The sequence below is a fragment of the Osmia bicornis genome, chromosome 7 (assembly GCF_907164935.1).
Source record: "Osmia bicornis bicornis chromosome 7, iOsmBic2.1, whole genome shotgun sequence".
In the NCBI taxonomy this organism is placed as follows: Eukaryota; Metazoa; Arthropoda; class Insecta; order Hymenoptera; family Megachilidae; genus Osmia; species Osmia bicornis.
Genome location: NC_060222.1, coordinates 883,531 through 905,068, shown reverse-complemented (window position 1 = coordinate 905,068; position 21,538 = coordinate 883,531). Strand labels below are relative to the sequence as shown.

General features: G+C 42.7%; 1 protein-coding gene across 3 annotated transcripts in view; it reads left to right on the top strand.

Moving 5' to 3' along the window:
* The window catches only part of LOC114874032 (neuroligin-4, X-linked), a 205,587-nt gene that overhangs the window by 59,297 nt on the left and 124,752 nt on the right, over nucleotides 1-21,538 (top strand). The window contains exon 1 of one of the 3 annotated variants that reach the window (XM_029182924.2): nucleotides 11,646-11,756. The exons of the other annotated variants lie outside the window; for them this stretch is intronic. The gene's annotated coding sequence lies outside the window, so the exon portion shown is untranslated. Of the gene's footprint in view, nucleotides 1-11,645; nucleotides 11,757-21,538 lie in introns of those variants that run through there. 3 annotated transcript variants of the gene reach the window in all.

Below are 21,538 nucleotides of genomic sequence, written 5' to 3'. Positions count from 1 at the left end.
AAACTTTGCTACTCAGGGAGAAAATGTGACTCTTGTCGAAAACTAATCGTAGAGAATGCCATCCTGTTAGTTTCAAGATTAATTAGAGCTAATTCTTAGCATGATTGAATATGTTAATTTTTGGAGGACTACCCGGTCAATTTTGATTCGCAAATCAATTAAGAAGACGATTGTCGAAGCGTCTGGTTTCACCCTTCAATCACAAGGTGTAATACCTTTAACAAGAACAACTCGTTATTGTTTCCCTTGGCTGATGATTAAATTTCTTCGAGGAGCTGTTCGAAACCTCGTTACACTTAACCCGCTTAAACGACAATCCCTCAAGTTTGCACTCGCGTCAACAAGGGGTATGTTAACCCCTGACTGGCTCGTCGCGTCGACTGCCAGGGGGATGATTATCGGAGTCGTTGCAGAACGTTCGTTTAGTGGTCAGGGAAAGTTTAATTAGTTGAAAGGTTGTGGATTGCGGTCAGGTTGGAGTGTACAGTAGCAAGGGGGTAGCAAGTGCGGGTATTTTAAGTTGTTAGGGTGGTTACAGAATAGGAATATTGATTCACCGTTGATGCAGGGGTGTTTGCGTATTTTTAACGCAGCGATCAATCTTCGATTATGCTTTCAAACTTTCTCAGAACAATGATATTCAATCTGTTAATAATACCAGATAAGAGCAATTTTACTGGGGATGTGTGTAAACGTTTTTCCTGGTGAAGTAGAATATCACAGTTTATAGTCAGACAGTAGAAGGTAGACAAAGAACTGGCGTCCAAGTTGAACGGAATAACGCATGGGGTCGTAGAATTTGTCGGCCCCGTTTATTCGACGCCCGACGTACCACCTATGCAAATGTCCACCCTCTGACCAGGGGATGTCGCACGCATAAAACAATTGCGCCCCGGATTGTCCGGTGAAAAAGAGCACTGGCCAGACTATGCATTCACGCAACGTGTCGCGGTGTTGTGCGCATCGCGTAAAGGGTTGTTCAATTGAAACGCGACTCCGGATTTCGGGGGTGGACACGGGGATGATACATATTTCTGCTGCGTATCTCGACACCGGAGAAACTAAAGTGCTACAACATTTTATGGGGGGTACTTCTACCTGCTAATGATGTTACTAATTTAATTTAATTGTTAAAAATTTGCATAAAGCTTCGCAGGGTGGGCCACTTGAAAATGATAATTTTTTACTTGAATCACAAATGATTTTTTCGTAGGAATTTTCAATATAAGGGAAACGTATCCAATTAATTTATATAAAGCAATAAAAAGATGGGGAACAAAAGCTCACTGTCCCGGTTTAATGAGTTTTTCGCGGTTATTTTCTGCCAATAGCACCCGAACACGCACCAGATGAAAACCAATATTTTCCATGTAATTTTTCCCGCAATAAATATATCCTGACGGTCAAAGCGAGTCGAGGGATCAGGGAATTGAGGCTAATATTGACGTCCCAATTTTTCTTTTAACAAACATTAACGTAATCCTGAAATTCAGCTAAAGTCTAGGACATAATTGAAATCAATATTTGTCCAGGGAAATATCTCGTGATTTAGCCTTATCCCGTCGCGAAAACGAAAAGAGGATCATCAAAGTAAGATTGCTTTCACTTTTGCTGCAATTAAAATTACCTATCTCTGGTACTACCTTCTCCTTGCTGTTCTATCATCGGTTTCCCGCCGGAATATTAGTCCCTCTTTCCCGACGTGAACTTCAAAGTGGTGGAAATTAATCAGGAAAGATCGCCGGCATCCCCGAAACTTTTCCACCCTCGAGGCCAGAGGCGACGGTGAAAACGTTCAGCCATACGGTGCGAGGATGCAAAAAAAGCAGCAGGAAAATGGCGACACGACGATGGAAAAAAGCTGGTCGCTCGATGGGTCGGCGGGAAAATTGAAAAAAAGAACAATGACGAGGGTGACGGGAAGCGGACGTGAGCTAGGGGTTGAAGAGGGCTCTGTCGTGGCCGAGGAACGATTGAACGCTCTCGCCAGACGGAAGAGGGTTGTAGAAAATTGCAAGGAGACTTGGTTCGTGAGAATATCACTTACTAACCTGGCTTCTCACGTAAATAAGCGATGGACACTCGTGACGAGGAAGATCGTGTACGTAATAAGTGGTGGGAAAATTGATTTTGACACCCCTGAAGGATTACTCTTTTCTACGCCTCGCGGCGAAACTTGATTTCAGTCGACTGAGAAAAGATAGAGGGTTCTATGAACTGGAAGGCTCGAATAATTTTTTGTGTGGAAATAAAGGATGGTCCCGAGGGATGAAAAGTTGCTTGTGTAAGAAAAACGTCTCACGGTATTGTCGTTTAATTAGCAAGAAAATAATTCATTAACGCAACTCGACACGTCTCTGTGTTTTACGTCTCCGAATTATTTCATAGAACAATCCATGGGGACAAATTCGTTTTCATAGTTGACGAAATTATTGTGCTGAAAAGGCAGCGTTTCTTTTTACCCTGTTTTTGATATTCGTTCATTTCTAAATTGTCTCGTACGTGGTTCAAATACGAAAAGAAGGTGGAATTGCTACTACTAACAAGAAAAGATTTCGTAAAATGGTTCCTTCGTACTCGTCCATTGCACAGTCATTCTGTGCGTCATCAAAAAATGTCGAAAGAAAGCGGTATTTTTACCAGACACAGAAGGAGCGTTTCTAAAAGGCTCTTTTTTCTCTTGTTCTCCCTCTTCATCCCACCCTATTCCAGAATCATCCCTTGTGCCATCAAGATATGAAAAGAAAGAGCGTTCTATTTTCTTCTTTTCACACTTTTCTACTTCGAAATTTCATTGTTTGTGTAGAAGCAAAGCATCAATTTCCGATCCTTACCACTCTCGCTACCACACGAAAACCATCCCTTAAAGAAACAAATGAAAACAATAATATCTCTCGACAGTTAGATTTTTCTGTTGTTCTTTCTTTACTTCGTCCATTCGAAAATCGAAATACTGACAGGAAAAAAAGAATGTTTTATTTTCTTTACCATCCATTCTCCTACATTCTTTCTATTGGTACAAGCAAAGCATCAATTTCCAATTCTCACTGGTATCACAGACGAACCGAAACCAGTCAGCCTGAAAGAACAAACGGAAACGATAATACTCACCCCTGCGTCACCTCCCACGAACGTACGTACCTCGGCAACACCCAAAACATGCTCGCACGCGTGTCTCTCATTCATCACAGCTCGTTTATCACCGACCAATGCAGCTTCAGTCGCTCGAATTTCAAACTTGTGTGCGCTGTCCCGTTGCAACCCTGCGCCACGTCCAAACAGAGGGTGTTCTAGGACGATGCTGGCTAAAAGGGCGTCGATGAAAGCGTGCAACCAGAAACAATGATTCACCAGCACCAGCCAACAGACTCATTCACAGTGTTTTCCATCTCGGTTCAACGAGTTTCTCCTTCTCTCGGTACTGGTGATATCTTTTCGCAGCCGTTTCATTCTCGTTGCCAGAAAGAGAGAGACGAACGATTATGCAAACGAACCTCGGCGTGTCTGGAAAGCGAAGCAACGTCGCGAATCGTTCCCTCGCCCACGGTCAGATTGATCGAACGGACGAGGAAACGATCGGTGGAATCGGCGATTGTGTCAAAGACGCCGGCCGATCTATCATCCTGCAAACGTCTCCGGATTCTCGCTCGATCAATCAGCTTCCCTCCACGGTCCGCGTCCAGTCTTTTTCTCGCGTTCAACTGCAGCTGCATGCTTTCCGTTTTTCACCGTTCTTCTTCGCGGCTAGCACAAATAAGTTTCCTCGATTTCACGGCTCTGAAATACAGTCGCCGAGAATATCGATCTCTCGTCGCACAGTTGTCGAAGGCCGGATCTCTCTTGTTTCCAACCGAGGTCGAACGAAAGTTTTTCTCCTCGCCTTCGGTGATCGACCGGCTCGTACTTGCAGACTCTCTTTCGATACGGTTTCAGTTTGTTAACCACCCTTTCGTACTCTCCAGATATCAGCAAGTCGTAACAAAGGTCCTTGTTGAATAATTAAAGTTCCAAACACCTTTTATTTTTTCCTAGAAGGGACATATCGAACCATTTGCGATCAATTCGATGTCGTTAGACTGCTCGAACAGGCAGCCAACATGGCATAGAAATTCTAACGCGTGCGTCTCGCCTCGAGGCAAAGTCGAATTTCTTGCTTTTCACAAAAGAAGTCACGCCAGGGAACACTCTAGCAACGTCCCTCGGGATACGTGCCTCGTATTTTGTCCGATTTGATCCTGTTTCGGTGAAGGAAGACGCGGGTTGGTCACGTCAGCCACTTATTTACTGATATATGCTGTCACGGGCACAAAAGGAAATCCAGGTTTCGCGAGGCTCGCCCACGATACGCGACAACCGGTCTACGTATAGCTCCGAATTTATGGCTTTCTTTGTCGACAATGGAGACCCGTTAATATCCACAGAAGATTGTGCTTGATGACTGGATAATTGATTCTTTTTATCCAGCTGTTGGTCGTCAATTCTGAATTCGTTGCCTACATTTTTCTTTCTCCAACGAAACGGAAACGAAACTTTCAAATCTGCTAGATATATTTCATCGAATCCTGTCTTGCCATAAATCCATAGCAGAAAACAGGCGCTGAATCTGTTGCATCTCGACATCATGATAAATTCCCGTTTTCATTGGTCGATCCGTTTTCGTCGCGTTGTCAGGGCTCAACGATGTAACAAAGAATCGGAATAATGCTCGTTGAAACGAAACCGTCGATGTAAATAAAACGATAAGTTCCAGCCTTCCAATTTTCAGGCAGAGGTATCTTTGGCAGCGGCAATCGGTCCTTTTTGGCCCTGATCCAACGGATCCGAGAGTCGTATTAAGTTCTCGGCAGGAAATTCGAAAATATCGCAACGACGCTTCGTTTCGTTTCGCCTTCATCGTAAATAGTTCGTGAAATTACATCGGCAAACGTTCGTCAATTAATCCGATTCCACGGTATTTGCTAATTGTTTCATCGAGCATCTTTATCATCTTCGAATTCGCTTTGAGAAAAGTGGATTTGTACGATTACGTGTTCGTTCGTTATCCAATTGGTAATAATCGAGTACTCGATGACGATGAATTCAGCTCCGTGTATTGTTCGTTAATTAGCTCCGACTCGTTACTGAACTCTTGCGTCGATCCCGATCAGAAAATGTGTAACAACGTTTCAGAAATATGAAAAGATACACGGTTCTCGTTAATCTGCTAAATGTACCTTAAAATTAGCAAGTTGTTGATTATCAAGAGCTAATTCTTTCGATTCAAACGATGCAAGAGGGCTAAAGAAGTTCCAAGTTCGGAAAGATAAAGGGGAAACTGTTCGAAGGCGATAATCGAGACGTGGAGCGTTTGGCAGGCTGAAACTAGCCAAAGTACAGAGGCAACGAAACATTTCATCGACAGCCCTGACTTTTGCACCCCCGGTGTACATTCAACCCCCTTTGCACTTTCTTCCTTAGGCTCTCCGGTCCAGAAAGCCCTCATCCCGTCGTTTTCTAGCATCCTCGTCGCTTTGCACTTTGTTTTGTGCCTTCCTGCCGCTCCATCTTCTTCCAACGGCATTTCCTCCTCCTTTTAAACGGGTGGAGAAGCGGTGGCACGGCCGTTGTACCGTGTTGGCAACCGTTTCGAGTACTTAAGAGACCGGCGTAAAAGTTTTGCCCCTTTCGAGCCGCTGTTTTCCGAGGATTTCGATTAAACCGATCACCAGTTTGGCTCGCCTTTGTCGCGCGATCTCGCCCCGTAAATCTCGCGAATCGGTTCTCCGCTTCCTGGAGAACTGTCCGCCGCGACGATTTCTCGCGACACGCGCGAAATCAAGCCCGTGCGACGGACAATAGTAACCCGGTGCAGCCGAATGGGTGTGGTGGCGCACCGTATTTCAGAGTCAAGCGCAGAACCACCAGTGAACAAGTGGGATCGGTTGCCGCGAGTACTGACTTGAAGGGTGCAACTTCCATCCGGTTGGAAAAGGGCACAGATCCGTCTGTTATCGAAGCCCACTTTGTGCTAAGATTGATAATTCGTAGATTTTGGAATTAATTTGCTTTTCAATTCGCTTTAAAATTTAATTTTGTTTTCCTTCCGCACCATTAACCAGAATGGAGCACTCTGTGAATTAGTCGGTGGGTCGAAATTCTATTGGGATATACTACTTGAACGTTCCTAGTACATCGTAACGCTTCAACCCGTTGTGCTTTGGGGAGAGCTTCATTATTTTAACGCGTTAGCTTTCAGTCGAAACCCTTTGTCGTTTCAACGCAATGACCAATTGCTCGAACTTCACCACTTCGAACTGTCGGCCTTTCGATTGAGTTTCGCTACTCCGGCTTGTAACTTTGGATTAAATTTCACTGGTCCGTCTGTCTACGCGATTGTGTTTTACTGCGCGTGTTGACTTTCCTAGTTGAATAGCCCGACCTTCGGTTGTTCCACTTAATCGTGCTTTACTACTTGAAAGCGTCAGCCTTTCGCTCGAGTTAACCACTGCGACGCGTCTGATTATTCCCTTGGTTCTACTACTCAAACACGTCGCTCCTTCCTTTGAATTGATACTCTTCAGTTACTGCTAATGGGATTAAGTACTTCGTAGCTCGATTCTAACTCTGTAGAAATGTTTTGGAAAAATACGGTAATACTTTCAAGTAGTAGTAGATTCTGATTTATAAGCAGACATTGAACTTGATCCCATCGCAACCAGACACCGCAATGTCTGCCCGATCGTTGAGTTTCACTACTTTAACGCTTTCCCTTGTGGATTTTACCGACTTCCACCCATTCTCCGGTTCTCCGACCAAATATATCTTTCGTTACCAGTGGTATAAAAGTAAAATACGCTTGGCGAGGTATGATTCCCTTCTCTTGCCACGGAATAAAGGAATAACTGAAAAGAGAAACGGTTATTTTCCAAGCGAAGCAACCGCCGCTGCGTGTAGAAAGTTTGCGGGGAAAAGAGAGCATTGACTCGTCGCAGTAACGATGAAAATCTCTTTTTTTTTATCTCGAGCATACGTTTTACGAGAAGCCCTTAGAGCTTTTGTAACGCGATAAAGACGAGGGGGAACAATGGTCGTTTGATCAAAAGAAACTTCAATTGACCCTTCTGAATGTAATTCTACGTAGAAAGAACGATGTTTCGTATGCGTATGAAACGCTGTTAATTTTTGAGCGGAACGAAACGGATCGATGGAAACAGATTTAGGACGGGCTGGAAATCTGGAGACAACAGTAATTGAATTAATTCGACCGGTAGGAAAATTCTACCCGTTGGCAAACACACGGCCGGAATTTGTTTCTCCAGCTTGAATGGAAAGGCTCCTTTCCTCGGCTGGCTATTTTAAAAGACGACCCGTTTAATTAAAAGCTTCCTTTGCACATCCAGACCGAGTGTTTGCTTTGCCTACGAAAGAAAGTTTCCCAATTTCGGGACACCCTTGCACATTGAACTGAACGACAATCGTAAAAAATTAAAGGTGAAAGAAACGATTCTACTCGGAGTTCTTCCATGAACAATGATAATAAAATATTGAAATATTATTTCTAATTCAGACAAAGGAAACGTTCCTCGGAAGGGGTTCCTTGCATCCGTGTTTTCGTCAGTGAAAAACTTTGTTCGGAGTACTTATTCCGTGGCTCGAGCGAAAAATGTCAAAGGACATTTGTCTCCGCAAACACTTCCTCCTAGAAACTAATTCCTCCAGTTTAACCGCGCGAGATTCTTGCTACTCCACCTAGTCCCTTTACTTTTCCTTCCGTTTCCAGCGGACTTGCTTTCTTCTTTTTTTCTTCTTATTCGCGCCCAGCACGCCGGAAAATCAGGCCATCTGTTCGAGACAGTTATATCTGGCAACCGACACCTCTCTCATTCCCAACATTCTGACCGTGCGTGAAGTTTCATTTCGAAATTCCCTTGGGCGTTTTTCCTTTATTTCCATTACAGAACGCCGGAAGGAGGCGCATTCCGTGCACGTTCAACCGCGAACCGCGGGATTGTGTCGGGAAACGAAATTAATCTGTATCGAATACCATCCCTGACGATGGTTTCGCTTAACGAAAATACTAGCTCGGAAGTTTGGATTACACGTAATTGAGAATCGAGCAGCATATAATGCGCGTTGAAAGATGAATCAATTTGCTGCATTTCGAAACGGTTCATTGAGATGAACAATTGGAAAAAATTGTAGAAAATTGAACGTACAAAGTTACATTTGGTCTGCCCAGAAATTTCAATATTCCTGAAAAAATACACGGTTGAAAGTGGCCATTTCTGGGTCGAGGAGTCGAACCATTAACGTCCACGTCGGAACAGGAAAATGGCTAGAAATGTGCTGAAATAATGCAGTTACCGCGGCCAGTGAATCGAGTTAGCCGCGGTCGGTTCCATTTTCACCTCCTCGTACGATTTTCGTTCGAGTACCTTTCTGTGTGCCAAGCTCTCAAAGTTCTTGGACATTAAAAAAAGAAATTCAACTACATTCTTGAATTTGAATAAGGAAAAACATAGAAAGCATTCGTTCGAATTTAACTAAAGAATCGTTGAATCCGCCAAGAGAAATACAGTTTATCCAGCGGATGACAAGCTGTTAGCGATTTTATTTCGCGATGCTGCTCACAATATCGCCAACTTTACGTCGCTGCATTCATGTCAGCCACAAAGAACACATCCCCAGCGTGTCGCGTAGGTTCGCGCGACAGTCAAGCAGGCATACGTACGACTCCACCCTTGGAAAACACCCTTTGCCTCGTTTCACCGAGAGTTTACAGCCCCTCGCGAACAGAGAAGAGATTCCAGGCTGTGACGCTGATACCAGGCCGCTTTAGTCGGCCGTTGATGAGCAAGGGGATGATAAAAAGCATGAAAAATAAGCGAGGATCTCGACTGGCTGCTGAAAGGGTGCGCTAGGATCCGATAAACGTACACTGCTTCTTCTCCATCGACCGACACTCGATATTTCTTCCTACCTCTTCAATTACTCGAGGGCAAACATAATTTTTCCCAAATGGTTGCATTCAAACTACCCCTTTCGTGCTCCAGTTTATTCGAAACGAACCCGAAAACCGACTAACAAAGTGTCAATTTCAATCGGGTTTCGATTAAAATCAGCATTATTTATAAAATACACAGTTTTAATTAAAATCAACGATATTCACGGAATATCCATTACCGTGGAAATTTCGATTAAAATGTTTGGTATTTCAATGGAAACGTCATTCCTATCGGTTCGTTTATCGGTCCGCGTTATTTTGAGGATTCGAAGATGGTGCGCGATCGAACCGAAGCGAAACTGTAATTGTTATCGTCGCTAGGCGGAAAATCAAATATCGAAGCGTGTCACGAGATCGGAATAAGTTTCTCAATACCTCGATGCATTTAGAATAAGCATCATTCCTTTCTCTTGTAGCGACGTCTTTCTGTCGCGGATAATCGAAAATATCTCGATGGAATTCTGCACCACGAACGAGAACTCGTTTCAACGGAACACAATAAACCCTCGTTTGTCCTCCCTTTGATGCTTTATTTTTACCTCTTTTCAAACGACCAGGTAGAGAATGAATATAAATGAAATGAAAACGGGAAAACGGAACGTCTGTGGCTTTCGCGTATCCATCCATCGAACTAGATTCTTTCAGTTTCGCATATTTATTTTTCCGTGAAGAAGAATCTTGCGGAAGCCGGATCTTCCGTAACAACGCGATCGTTCGCGAAAATGATCCGAGGCGGAGGGCAAGAAGCGTTTTCCACCGGTGGAAATTCGCGAGGCCGATGTCGCGAGCTGCTCGTCGCGATAAGAAACTCGGTGGTCGACTGTTTCGCGAAGCGATTTAAAAATCCATTTACGCGTCGTTCGAAGCGAAGATAGGGTGGCGACGCTGTCAGGAAATGGAATTGGAAGTCTGCATCCGGAAGCAGACAGTTCCCATCCGTTGGACTGACTTCCCGCCTCGGATAACGAAGTTATTCTCCCTGGGATCCGATTACAAGCGTTGTATACATACGTGGTTGCAGTAATACTCCTCCTCGTGACCCCCGATGGAAACGTTTTCCAGAGGATTTCAAGCGAAACGACTAAGTGGGTCGCTTCCCGAAAGGGATAGTCTACTTTTCTGATGATCCTTGAGTCGAGGATGTAAGAAGGATCCTTGTTAAACCATTTCACGTACACCCAATTTATCGACGAGTGAAATAAATTCACGTAGAATATTTGATAATCGAACTTCGGACACGTCTATTGGATGCTTAATGCGTTGAAAGTAGACTGAATAAGATGTGTTAGGTTAGTGATTTATCTGTGAGTTTTATATTTTCTTTACGATTTTTGTTGCATTTAACAAACACGCAGCAGTATGTATTTGAAAGAAAAACAAATCATCCGTATGGGCCTCCGGAATTTTTTAATAATCTTCCTACGAGACGCGTGATATATCTTGGAAATTTAGTGGCGGTATTCTCGAATCGATCGCTTGACAAGTTTTATGAGTACATAAAATTCAGGTTCCACTGGCAGCGAGTTGAAATATTGATCAAATAAAAAACATATTCTTTTGGTTTTTTTCTTTTTTTTGAATAGCATTTATTTGTTGTTTACATTGATATTTTGTTAACAAATATTTGTTGGCTTCATAAGAGTCAAATCCATGGAAAACAATTATTTCTTTACATCGCTACACGAGTATTTGTTTGTTCGATTGGTAGAAAAATGAATTGCAGAGGTACATTGCAATTTAATAATATTCAATTTACTCTGCACAATTGCTTGTAACACTGACAACAAAAATACACCGGCAAGATTTAGTAGAGCGAAAGGTAAATTTAATTACATACGACAATGTAAAAATGTAATTAAACTTCTATTTGTTTAAAAGTTACGGGGAAACCAACTCGCGCGTTTATTTCTGGACAATTTTGCTTGATATTTGTCCAATGAAATACAATATTTCTTCTCAATTAACAGTATCGCGTTGACAATGGTTTCGAGTCAGTAAAAAATCGCACGAAAGAACTTCCGTCCAGTAAGAATAAATTTGCCATTGAAAATAGAATCTCAAGTGACCACCACATGACCCGTAAAACCCTCCTCTTTCCATCGTATTTGCAGTATCCGTGCCCACCGATTTCAACTATCGTATCGACATAGTAATCCCGTGTACTATACTGCCCCCTACTTTGTTACACGTAGCTCTCTCCAGCTGGACGATATTGTTCCCCTGTACCGAAGGATTTTATCTGACAGGGTCATCAGGACCAACCTTCAATCTTTTCGCTCTTTATTTTCCTGCACGGTTCTCGTGCAACAGCTTCGTCGAACAAATGAAAAATCTTTTTTCAACGCTTGTACTATTTATAATATTCGATTTGATAGGCCATTTGGGTTCAAATCTAAAGAGAAAAGTACGCTATAAAATAGTATGAAGGCATTCCCTTGACGACGTAAATTTTTATTTTACTGCAACTCGATATCTCAATTTGTGTACGCGGCGTCGCGACGGAGAGTGCGAACGTGACCCACTTTTATCTGGAAGATGCGTACGTAGTAGTATAAATAGTGAGATGCCGAGTCATTATCGTTCGTCGGTCGCTCCCCGCCGTAAACAGAAGTATGCGAGGCAGGTCAGTTGAGTTTGAGCGAGCGAAGAGATCAGTCGGTGCCAGGAGAGCGATAATAGAATCCCGAAAATCAACATTCGCTTCGAACGAGCATATCTTCGGGACATTTATTTGTGTTTTACAAAAATGCAAATGCTGGTGTTAATACATTTGGTAAATGTTTTGTTTTACTGTGTGTTTTTTGGCTCTGTTTTCTCTGCTCTCTGTTCGCAGTAACAATGACACATATTATTAATTCAACTTGATTGTTTCACACGGGTAAATGTTATTTTCACGCGAACAAATGTATAGTTTACTTTAACGCTTTTGTTACCGCGTATTTCATTAACAAGTCAGGGTACATACGACACCTTTAATTGAGAAAGATATTCGAGTAATGTAAATTGACACAGTTCATTCGTTTGCTATTACCTTCATTTTCAATCTTTAATCTTCCACTTTCCATTTTCCTACTCCTCTCAACCACGATCCTCAATTTATTCTCTCTAAAACCTCTATATCGTGCCTATTCTCTTACTCCCTCATTTCCAATGTTCCATTTCCTGCTTCCAGATTTTCCATCTCAATTCTCCGCATTCAATCTCCAAATCGCTTCTTCCTTCTCTATCCGCCGTTCTTCAAATTGCCCACTCTCGCCACATCCATTCCACCTCAGACTCTACTCACACGACCATTCAGGATCTTTCCTTATTTTTCAATCTCTTGTTTGCCCATCTCTGATTTCCACGATCTCCTTCAATCTATCTCACGCGTTTCCGTTAGAAACGACCATTATCTTTCTCTCGACGATTTTCGATCGGAAAAGTAACGCGTACGCGCTGATGTATCGCTCGAAACCGCCATAACAATTCAGTCAGATAGTGGTTAACGCTTAACATGCCGACCGGACCGTTTAAACCGGTGTCTGTAAACAGAGCAATGCTGTTACCAAGCATGACAGGGGTCAAACGGAAACGCAACATTTGCTATCAATCGGTGTATCGTGTGTACGCGACCAGCTCGTTCAGGATTAAAGTAGATAGTCGAATTCTGATCGAAATCTGGCATCGTTAAATGTAAAGGAACATCGATAACCATCACCGGTTTTCTGTGAAAAATTTAATTAGTATCGCTAGAGTTATTCATAATTATTCAACACACGTTCGTTTCATTTTCCAATTTAAACTTTCCACTTGCTATCTTACGGAATTAACGTAATATAGATGGTAATTAGAATTTTCGTTTACCTCTTTCAAATGCAATTCAAGAATTAGTAATTCCGTAGCATACGAAGAGCGAGGCTCTCGAGTGTTAAAACAACACGCCTGTGGTCGTGTTTATTTCGTTGGTGGTCGTTGCTCGTAATTCAAAGTGCGGTCTGCCCCCGACAGCTTCTACGAAATGCGGAAGAGGCATCTGCGATCCGATGATACTCGCCGTTAAATCGATCGGATTATGCGTCCGAGTAATTTTCGAATTAACAGATATAACGCGGCCCTCGCAAAAACTGTGACAATAATTTCCGCCCAATGTGCCATCTCGTTGTCGATAAAACGTAATTACGATAATTAACGGGATACGTGCTGCACGAAATTCCCTCGAAATTTTGTTCGTTATCGCTCGCGGTTTCCATTTCGTTCCTCTTTCTGACTCATATTTTATCACATTTTCTTTTTCATCTCAACTTTCGGATAATTGAATCGAAGTGGATCGTTACATGTCGGAGGTACTTTTTGAGCGAGCAAATTCCGTTTCAGAAAAAACTTACCTTTCGATTGAGCAGAAGAAAGCGTTACAGTTCATTGTTATTCGAGCAGGGACTCTGAAAGTTGCACAGGGAGTAAAAGGAATAAGAATTTGATTCTTCTAATGGAAAATTCTGCTCTTTCCTTGTAAAAAGAAAAAGGAAGAAATTGAGGAATAGTAGAAATTACACTGTAGTACAAGGCATTGAACCATTCTTTATTGTAACTCAATTTTTTCTTTTTTCAATAAGTAGGTAACGATGTAACTGGCGCTTAAATATCTATAGGTAATTAGGTAAATAGGAAAAGAGTTCTTTGATCGAATCATAGATATCTTGCGTACACGCGAGCATAGTTGCCGTGAAGTATCCTCTCGTCGGACGTCGACACCGTCGAGACAACGTAAATTGTAGTGGCATCACTTTTATGACCCTCGACGCGTTCGTTATGGTAGCTAAGAAGTACTACTCACGGTGTACGCCGGGTGTGCTTAAAACCGCGTGTTCTTCTTCTTTTTTTCTTTCTTTCTTCCGTTGCTGAGCACCTCGCAAGACGATGAGGAACGCTGCTAGATGAAGAGAATTGAGGACAGTCTTGAGCCGCAGTGGGTACCTTCAACTTTCAACCCCGAATAGCGTTAGCTTCGGAGTCTCGAGAAGTTCATCGTGTTTGACATAGTCTTTTCTTCCTTGAAATTCTGAAGCTTGATAAATTGGAAAAGAATCGAATCCATACAGAATTAGTAGAGAATGATTTTTGATGCGATCTTCGGCCAAAGGACACGTGTCGAGTGCTCGATCAGACTTTCATGGCCGATTTCTGAACGACAGAATCGTTCACGAGATTAAGTACTCGATGAGCCGTTGATGAGCATCCATTTGTATTCCGTTGGTTGATTGGACACCGCCATCGCTCTCTGCCAATCACTCGTAATGGCTGGCGGAACGACGTCGCGACGTCGAACGCTCCGTCGATTGGCTCTAGAATGTCCTGTAATCGGTTGTTTTATACTTAACGCTACAACTTCTTTCGAGAAAATCGCATTCGAGCAACGTGCCCGATCGTTTGTCCAGAGAACGACGTCGATTGAAATCAGTTTGAGATTTATATAGGATACTTAAATCTTTCATTGCGAAAATCCACTGTAATTACGACTCACAAATCTCTTTTTACCTGCAAAAAGTTGTTAATTGCTTCGTTCTAATACGGAGAATTACCCAAGTGTTACACATACACTGCAATTTTTATAGAATTTAAGTTATACCCCCGAAAGGGGGTATAAGCGTGTTCAGCTCGACGAGTTCTACAAGCTGGCAAAGTTTCATTAATAAGTCAGTGTAACAGTTGGGTAGTTCCCCTTGTAAGTATCGGTTAAAATCAAATAGGTAAACGTTAGTACATGGGTGTCAAAATTGCACGAACGAATAAGCGAATCACAGTAACTACCATCTGCGATCAGTTATTAGAGAGTACTCGAAATTCTTCATTGAAACACGAGTAATTTGAGCGCGCTCGATGACACTCGATTCCTCGATTAGAGTCACTTTTCCACCTACCAAAATGTCATCGCGACGAAACGATTTTCCATTGCGTCGCGTCGGGTCGCATAGCGTCGCTTTGAATTGAATCGGTTCGAGTGTCTTTTCAACGGGTGCTGTAAAATCACGATGCTGGCTAGCGAAAGTTTAGTGCCACTGAAAATGCGTTACACAATTTCGCAACCTAAAACTCAATCGTTCAGCTCGTTGATTATACAACAACCACTCTGTCCGTGGTTTCGATCCAGTCAACAGTGCGTCAATGAGAAAATAAAACTCGACGGTACGCGACGTCGGATTCAATGTACAAACACATAGACATCGTCATAGAGATTGAAAATTTTTTCCGGAACGCTTTTATCGGCTTTTCTAAAGCGTATCAGGCATCGCTCGAACAAGGGCTGGCGATTTGGGACTGAACGAATGGTGGATCGAAATGGAATATCGTTTTGGATTAGCAGGTTTCAAAAATTTCGACTCGTTTTCGGAAGGTACACGTTCGGCTAGGTCGTTGAATCAAAATGTTAGATTGTCTTGAACGAAATCGAGCGAAAGAGGAGCAGGAACTCGCGTTGTCGTTTGGCTATCGTTCTCCGGGGATGCTGGAAGCAAGTCTCTAGCGTCGGCGTCTCGTAAATTGTAAGAAAATTTATAGCAGTTTGGGATGTTAACGGTAGGAACTGGTGCCGGGTCAGGAACCTCGACGACTGCAACTGCCTAACTTCTCGAGCGATTTACCGTCGCGTGCCTAAATGGCCAATAAACTGGCAGACTGTTAACCGCCGTGTACCACTAGCTATGGAACATTTCGCGCTTCTTGATTGTTTCGCGAGCCGTAAACTTTCCTTCCGCGTGACATTGCTTAATGAGAATCGATAAAATAACATTACCGAGCTTCCTGCTTCTTATAATTATAATGAATACACTAGAAGAAAAATGACGGCAGGACTTTGAAACTTTGCTTTACAGTAAATTCTCGGCATTAGAAAAAAAGGATCGAATAAGGGAAAGCATAGTTACAAGGTAATTACGACGTCGCATGACGCCAGGAAGTTCTTAATGGTAAAAGTTTCTCCTGCATCTAACAACAACGTTTCTGTATCTAACCAACCTGTTCGTTGCAAGACGAGCGAAGGGGGTCGAAGTTAACTCGTAATTAGACATGTCGTACGGTTTACCGATACTAGTCACCCTTCGTCACGTGCTAGTTATTTCCCCGGCTTATCCGTTTCGATATTAAAGTACGATCGCAACGATCTCGATTATCTCGCGTTAACAGCCGTTTACGTTTCTGCGTTGGCAACTTCAGTTTCCAGCTGGAACTTGTCTGAAGCAAAGCAGTCGAAGAAGAACGCGTCTCGTCTGATAATTAACGTTCGATTTCCGCACGACCGAGCATCGATTTATCATTAAGAGTAAATGGCGCGAACGTGGCAGAATTCGAGAGAGACAAAGCGTTATCCTTTCTGCTCGATGTCAAAATAAATTGCGACCAGTTCTTCTAGCTGTCAGCTAGATTAATTATGAGCTTGTTAGCTGTGGACGGTGTTTGAGCGTAAAGAAAAGAAACGTACACTCGCAAAGAGTTTGCGGGAGAGCGATGGGTGGGGACATAAGGGTGCAGGTTGCGGTCGCTGCATAAATTTCGATTTCTGCGCAAGTTCGCGTGGAAAAATTCGCGCTCGCTGAATCCTCTTAGCTCATAATGGCCCGTAATGAAGATGAACGCGTGCTGCGAGCTACAACTGTGACATTTTACGATATACAAATGTAACGAGGCGCGCGCGGGCGTATTTCACTCGGTGTTTCGTGCTCGTAGAAACGAAGTAAAGTAAAACGCAACGTCGGGTTGCGTCGTTCTGCTACTTTATTTCCGTCACTGTGATAAAAAGTCTTGTTTATTAACGTTCTCAGAAACGAAAAGGTAGCTGCGAAACGCGAAAAATCTTGGCACTTGCGCGGAATATTGGAATCATGGCGAAATGAGTCGAGAAATGGAAGTATCATAGGAATAAGAAAATCCTCGATACCTTGTGCCATTTTCATTAAGCTTGAAATTTCTCAAACCGATTGAATTGGAATCGATGAATAAGCTTCGCGTTATAAAACCTTATTGTCACGCTTGCTTCGATGCTTCAAGATGTACTCTAGTCAAAGAACAGTCGTCACGATCAATACCAAGAAAGTAACTACCTCGAGGTGAACCCTCGAGATAGTTGCTAATTGAAGAACGGAAGTGGAAGAAGCTGCGAGCGAGAAGAAACAGCGTTTCCTACCAAGAGGATCTAGAATCGTCTTCCGTGTTTTCAAGAACGTGAAAGCTCTCCTGGCTCCCTATTTTTTTCTCTGTTCTTTTTCCTTTACATTTACACACGTTCGTTGACGTCGTTCTACGTCACTCGATTGCAACGTAAACGGAATTGAATCCGTGCTACAATGCATCCGGTGCTTGTGAAAAGTGTTCCCTTCTGTGTTTCTACCGTCGCAGAATTTCCACTCGCAAACGTGCCAGCTTTTGTGTTGAAATACAATCGAAAAAAAGGCTATCGGTACTCTGTCCTAGTTTGACCATTTTTTTGTTTATTTTAAATGTTTCGAGATGTTAGCCGGGCGAAATAAGGCGAAGAGGGGGAAAATAGGCCTTAACGATTTATCGAATAAAGTCTAGATCATAAAAGCTTTCTACGCACATCGCGACCGATCTGTTCCTGGTCGAGGTCGTCCCGGTAAAAGAAAAACTGGTAATAATAGAGAAGGAAGTCGTTACTGAAATTTCAAGCTGAACGCCAGGAAACTTTCCTGTCGGACAAAGGTTACCAACAATGCCAGTATCGTGACAATACGACCCATCGCAGTCGAATCTGGAAAAGAGATATGAAATCCGCTCGATTGACCGTCGCACCCGATAAAAAACCATGCTGCATTGATTTCGAACGACCCCTCTCCTTGTTCACCGTCGTTTGCCACGGTTTCAGATTTCTGAATTTTCCATTTTCCTCTTTTTTTTCGTTCCATTTGGTATTGTGTTTCAAACGCGCAACTCAGGTACCGACACGCAGCTCGGAAAATTTCGAAAATTCACCGTATCCATTTTTCTCTATGACGGAGAAAATGTTCGAACCATCAAAAGAATTTTCCAATCGGCATGGTCGTGGACTTTAACGATCTCATTACGGATCTAGAATAGTCCGATTGATCGCGCGACGACAGAAGATGATGGAATCCCATTCACGTCGATTCGTTATCGTTTCGTCGAAAAATATGCATGAAAATCTGGATAAATTCCTGTCTACGAGCTCGTCGTTTATTGCAAAATTATACAGCCGTGAACAAAACCATTTCGCTGGCCAGCTGGCAATACTCGCCGCGATTCCATTGAAACAGAAATGACGGGAGAAAATTCAAAAGATGTGCAAAGTAAATGTTGACTGTAACAAAGTTTTATCACACTTTGGGTAACTCTGAACGAACGATCATACAATATTGATTCTTCTTCGCTAAAAAGAAAATTGTCACCAGCGCCTGTAATTGACCAATTAATTCAAATTATTAGCGGGACTGAGATTATTGATCGTACATGAACTTCCATTAAGAAAATGGACGCGTCACCGAGGAACGGAGTAGTTGTTGAAAAACGGTGACTTCTAATTGTCGCATTTGTTCACGAACGCAATCATCCCAAGACGCTTTTTAAGACCCAATGGCCACTTAACGATAATTTGCACTTATACGAAATGGATCAGGCTGTTTCTATGTAAGATAACTTCCGGAAAATTATACCCTGGCAGGTTGCATTTCGAAGACGAGATTCCTTCGACATTGCGGCGGTGCAAATAGTGTATTCAGTTGGCAAGAGGAATGGCAGAGCGAAACTGTTGAAAGATGTTTTGCTGATTTCGGATCAGTTTAGAGAATCTCTAGCCCGGAAACTCGAGGTATGAATTGCGTGATTTACATGTGCAATTTATAAACGATTTACGAAGTTGAAAGCCAGGCCAAACAAGCTCAGCGTGAACAAAAAATTATATTAATCGAGCTCGGTCAATGCACGGTTATGAATAAGTCACGTTCATGAATAATTCCATGGCAATTTTGCGTGCCGTGCTATACGATATACCAACCTATTGGAAGAGCATTCACGAGTCATAATGGCTGACCACCGAGGACAAATTGTTTCAATATTCGATATTGCCAGGTCTGGTTAACGCTTCTATGACATTTGCTTTCCTCTCCTCCGAGCGAAGAATCAAATTTGTCACAGAAAATGTTTAAATATTCCCTTGAAAGAATGTTTCTAAAAAACGACACCAATCGACAAAATGTCAGCGATCGGCTATTATTAAAATTTCATTTAGAAGCCATTTAAGAACCTCGGATGAACATCTAGAAAATAAGGAACAATATTATCCATGGCGAATAATCGACTTCTCCCTGGAGAAGACAATAGGAAGGGAGTATCAAAATATCGTCGTTAAATTTCTCAAGTTTATTAACTTCCAACGGGCCGACGAGGATATTGCTGACAAAGAAAGCCTTCTTCCTTGAATGAAAGGATAAAGCAAGCATCCCGAAGGGTGAAACAAAGCTTCTATTTATCCAGTTTTCTCCGGCTAGCACGCATATTGTCCCACCCCCGGAAACATCGATATTCAGAAACGGTTATGAGGAAACGGAAGTTGCTCCTGTTTTTCTCTGATGCCTGGCGTGTTCTGTCTCGCCGCAAGACATCGCGTGGAATAGCGATGAAGCACGATTTGAAATTAAGATTTTCCAATTACGCCGTGATTTCACTGAAAAGCCCGGACAGCAGACAACTCGAACACGGTCAATAACGCGCACTAGATGTTGGGTGTATTTATTTTACTCGATTTACATGTTATTTACTAGCCAGAGATAGACTGCGATCCTTCTTTGAAACGATTCTGATTTGATGAATCTTTTAACACTTGCAAAGTCAGTTAATTTTAAATAAAATTATTCTCGGAGAATTAGATATCCCCTTTAGGGTTTTTACAAGGATTTTACGAAAGAGACGCGCGGTTGAGTAACGAACAGGGGCCCGGTAATTCCTTGAATAGTTGGCGAACCTTCAACTCGAGTCACTCTGGGAATCTTGCGGCTAAGCTGCTGCTCTTCCAACAGTTCATCAAAGAAGGATTTACGGAATTGTTTCCGTGGACGTTTGTCCGAAGCTTTCGCGCTCTTCGCGGTAACGATGTTGATCACTCGAGGCTTAATTATCTTATATTTAAAAATGAAAGATTTCAAACGCATACTTAATAATTTCACGATTATCGCGCTCGGTTATCGATAGCCTGTTCTGTTTGTCTTATCAGAGTCACGTTGTCAACTTTTGCTAATTACGTCGTTAGCAATCTTCTTCGACGGTTGTTGTGCTCTCGAATGTCGCTCGTTTATCGTCACTCGACGCCTCGCGTGATTAGCGCTTTCATTTGCGGGCTTCGTTGAAATCGTGTCGCCGGTTGAGAGATCGATGGCGACATCGATCGAGCCGACAAATTGCCAGGCTTCGTTTGGTATTATTAATTGCGCGATAATTTAGTCGACGAAATGATTGCCGCTTTATCGCCCGCCATGAAATATTGCTTTCTCAACGTTTCGTCGGGCTTCCAGCCAGAAATTCCTCAGCTTAAGAATAAAACACGAATTAATGCGGTTCACCGGTGCTTAATTATTTCCCTTAAATCCAACCGGAGGCAGAATTAAGCGTCTGGTAATTGGACGCTGTATAGCTGTCTCTGCAATGCTCGACTAATACTACTTGCGAGCACATTATTCTGGAAACAGTACTCTCGGCATTTAGTCTTTGAACGAAAATTCTGCTCCACCTGCAATGACCAGGAAAACTGAAGGAATAAAAGCATTTATTCTTGAAAAGTGTTCGCTTTCTAGCTTGCTCCTCGATTACACGATAACCGGATCAAATATAAAGCTTTCGGGTATCGAGGGTGTTGAAAAGCAGTATGCGTCTCGAGTCTAGTGTCTGGGTCTAGGAAGAACGAAACGTGATACGGATACAATCCCCTGAAACTTTCGAAAACTTACGGATACGCGTGAAGCAGATTCAACCACAAAATTCTCTGGAATCGTCCGGAATTTCGTGTATTCACGATTCGATACGAATCGAAGCAATCTTCGATCTGACTGCGCTTCGAAAAACGTATTTGTAAGTTTTCGATCGGATCGACGATTCGATGATCGCGTTTAACCAACGGTGTCCCACGGATTATTCGTTATTCATGCATTCAGTTTTCCAGCGTTCGTTCCCACGCGTTTAATCGCGGCCAGATAGCCCAGAAGCGGACAGGAATAATAAATTTCGATGGAATATGCATCGCGCGTATGCATCATACCCGCGTCTACCTACAAACCCTACGAACCAGCAACCTAACTCTCCTACCACTAGCGAAACTACGAAACCTCTCTCCTGTGTTCCACTGTTTCGTGGTTTATCGGGGATATATCGATTGCAGACCTGTGCACCAGCCATGTTTCGAGAAGTTGATGGCATTTAACGAAGAAGGAAGGCAGGTGAATGATTAATGGCATGCTCGTAGAGCTGTCTCAGCTGAGATTTCCTGCAACCGTAATTATGTGGAATCGTAGAAATAAATTTCTTTTAAGAATTCTCTATTCCAAAGTATTTCACACG